Source organism: Montipora capricornis, chromosome 2 (assembly GCF_036669925.1).
Source record: "Montipora capricornis isolate CH-2021 chromosome 2, ASM3666992v2, whole genome shotgun sequence".
NCBI lineage: Eukaryota > Metazoa > Cnidaria > Anthozoa > Scleractinia > Acroporidae > Montipora > Montipora capricornis.
The window spans coordinates 61,604,129-61,607,870 of record NC_090884.1 but is presented as its reverse complement, the minus strand read 5'-3'; the positions used below and the strand labels follow the sequence as shown (position 1 = coordinate 61,607,870).

The 3,742-nt window shown below is 35.7% G+C and overlaps 1 pseudogene; it reads left to right on the top strand.

Annotated features, from left to right (window-relative positions):
* The window catches only part of LOC138030289 (selenoprotein F-like), a 5,762-nt pseudogene extending 3,196 nt beyond the window's left edge, over positions 1 to 2,566 (top strand).
* The last annotated feature ends 1,176 nt before the right edge of the window (positions 2,567 to 3,742 follow it).

Here is a 3,742-nt window from a genome sequence, read left to right as displayed (position 1 = left end):
AGAGAATTGGTGTGATGAATGGATAAAAAGTGATGGCAGATCATATTAATATTATTGATCCCTTGCACTTGCCAAGGCAATCTAGGCAAATCAAGGCAAATTAAGGCAATCTAGGCAATCAAATCTCGGCAGGTATTGTAATTAAATGACCAGGGGCCTGTTTCTCGAAAGTCCCGAAACTTTACGGGCCATTTTCGGGTGTCACAATTCCCTTTGTATCTCAAGAACAAAGATGATTTAAATCATCAAACTTCACAGTTATTTTTCTTTCTGTTACCTTGAAAACATGTTAAAAGATTGGCTTTCCAAAACAAGCAGTTGGCAGTTTCACAAATGGCTTTTCGGGCCCAAAAAGTTTTTGGGACTTTTGAGAAACGGGCTCCTGAGCCCAAAAATACACACCACCATCCAGCCTGTGTTTGTGAACTGGAAAATTCAACAAGAGTTAAATGTGAAATAAACAGAGCCACCAATTGTAAAACAGCAGTGTGTTGTGTATAGTTTTTAATGTGACCTGTGTGATGCGGGTTATGTTGGTTACCCACGCGGACATTTGTACATAATCGTGTATAATGACACAAACAAGAGAGAGGTTTTTCTCCGGGTACTCCCGACCGGTTTTCCCCTCTCCTCAAAAACCAAAATTTGATTTGATCTGCGTTAACTTGTTAATTTCAATTTACAGTGTCCCCAATTAGTGCTCAACGGCGCTAGAAGATTAGACACTTAAATAAAGTTCCTTTCCTTTTTTCCATTGCCAAACACTACAAGAATGTGCACAGGATGATGCCTCAGGACCTGCTAAAGCGTTTCAAAGTGCTTAAAGAAATGCAGGAACAAATTTGCCTGTTTAGTGCACAAAATGCTTTTCATAAGAGCTTTAATTAAAGCCAAATCTCAACGTGCAATCAGACTCCATTCCTGAGAAAGTATTAATCGTCTCACCTTTGTTAACTCTTCGTACCAAAAGCTCTTTATTTAAATACTTTAATTTGCATGATCTGATATATAATTTTTTCCTTGATAATGGAGTCATGACTACTCCGAAACATCAGATTTTATTTTTTTTATCATTCATTTTTACAGTTTTATGCTTAATTTAGAAATCTCTTTTCAGGCGAATCCTGTCTTTTAAACTCTTAATGTTTATTATTTTACAAGATTTCACCAAAAAGGGTAAATAAAGTTCCATAACAGAGAGCCTGACCTTTAATCTCTTGGTTATTTTGTGTTATTAATGGGTGTTGCTGTTGTCAATGTCTCTAAAATAAAATATCTGTCATATGACATGGTGTTATGGTTCAGCTGTTTTTTTTAAGCTATTGCCTAATCTTCATACTTAGATGGCTTCAATGGCTTTTGAAATGTTCTTTACATGAACTTATTCTTTTCTTGTTTCTTTGCTATATTTTGCAGTTTGTACGAGGAGCCGATCCAGTTCTCAAACTTCATGACAAAGATAATGAGATTAAAGAGGTCCTCAGGTGTGTGCACTTTTATGTGTAAATCATTGATACAATACGTGTATGAATAGGAGATGGGTCACTCTACAGTTTTTACAATGTGAGTGGCAGTGTTGTATGATGCACAGAGGATATACATGTAACATACCTGGCAGGGATACAAATTTTATCTTTGAGTGCTCAGTCGGCACAGCAAATGAATGAGAGATAATATCAGCATGAGATGATAAAAATCCAAATCTGAGTCATGTTTTTTATTAAAAAAGTATTGAAAAAAGTGATCATCTTGGCTTGACTAATGCTGGGACTGTGATCGAAAATATCATGGCCGCCATGTTGGAGTCCCAATGTGATCCTCCGGGAATTGAACTCTATTATTCTGCAAACTTTGTCTTTTGTTTTCGCTGAAAAACATTGCTGCTGATCACACGAGTGAAACCCAAGCATTGGTTTGGCTGTGACAGGAATATGCAAACCCACCTGAGCCAGCTGATTGAGATCATTACAAGTCCTGTGTAGTTCATGTGTTTTATAGTTGGGTAATCAGTGTTCTTTATCCCAATATAAAATCAGTTAAATGGTCATGGTCTGTGTTGTGAATTGCATGGTTTGCATAATTGTGACCTTAGCACTGCATTAATTTTTTGTCATACATGTATGCCATTCAAATGAAATATGAGTGAAATTTACAATGTGCATTGCAATCTTGTTACAGACTGAAGTGCAATGTTTAGTTTGATTTGAGGGAAAAAATGTTAATGCAACTACTGTATTATCTTCCAGCATTGAAAAATGGAATACAGACAGCGTGGAAGAATTTCTCAACGAAAGACTGGAAAAGTAAAGTTTGAAAAACAAAAGTGGAGACTGTGCGAAGCCTTGAACAATTGTCATGAAGACTTCACATGAAACCTCACTGGTGCGTGAAGTTGGAGCAGCAGTTTTTTTGTTCATTAGGTCTTCCACAATGTGCCTATTTTGCAGAGTAGAAAACTATATTTAATATGTTACATTTGAACCAGTTTTCTTTTCAAGCTGCCTTGTTCACCACTCACTCTTATACTAACAATACTCGACTAATAAAATAATTGTTGTTGAAAAAAGTTGAATTATTTGATAGTACTGTTGATTACCTCTTTTTCCTTAGATTTCCATTGATATTAAAATCCAATTATCATGTTAATTTATTAATTTTATTAATATTTTTTGCGTAGCAGTCTTTGGAGACCACCTAAAAAATGGAGGCTTTATTAATAGTCCTAAATACCAAAAATAGGTCAATCCAGCAGAGGTAAACTTAGCTAAATTAATAATGAAGTTGCTCATGTTCAGTTTCCTGGCCATTTTACCATGATTAGCACTGGCAATACATGTATGTGTTTTTATTGGCTCCTTATTTGGTTATCTGCATCAGTCACGAGGAGCTAAATTTGAAGACTGCCCTTAACCCACTGAACTTAACTACGGTGGTTTGTAAGGGCCATCAATAGTTCAGAAAAAAAATTTCATAATGACACTTAGTAACTGTCAATTGACACTTATAACTGGCATTTACTCTTCCAACTGTCAACGATAGTAACTGGCAATTCACACTTATAAATGGCATTTGACACTTATAAGTAGCAATTGACACTTATAACCGGCAATTGACACTTATAAGTAGCAATTAACACTTATAACTGGCAATTGACACTTACTTGGTACTTGTAAGTGTCAATTGTCAGTTATGTGTGTCAATTGACAGTTACGAAGTGTCATTATCGAATTTTTTTTCTGAACTATTGATGGCCCTTACAAGCCACCGTACTTAACAGATATGCTCTGTCTAGTGCTCAACAATTTTACTTGATAACTGGGGGCGCCCTTTGGTGCCATCAGGAGAAGTCAATGGGTTAAATGCCTTTTGCTCAGATAATTTTTATAGTAGTTGTTAAAGCAGACTGGCCATACTGTGGACTTACTTTAGTGATATGAAATTTGCAAGAATAATATTAATTTTCATTGATCTTTAGGCTAGATTTTAGAATACTCGTCCACTTGTTTGCATAAGAATAGTTAACAACTACATGTATTTACCAAAGTAGAAGTGGCTAGTGGTGGATATTTACTGAGCCGCAAAGTGGGGAGGTATATATATCCCCACTACTAGTCACTGACACTGAGGTTGTTTTAGTATATACTTAAATGGTGAGATAATATTATAGCACAAAAAGATGATTTTAACTCATTTATTCCTGCAACAATTACAATATGTTTGAGCGCAAATCACACATGAGCTG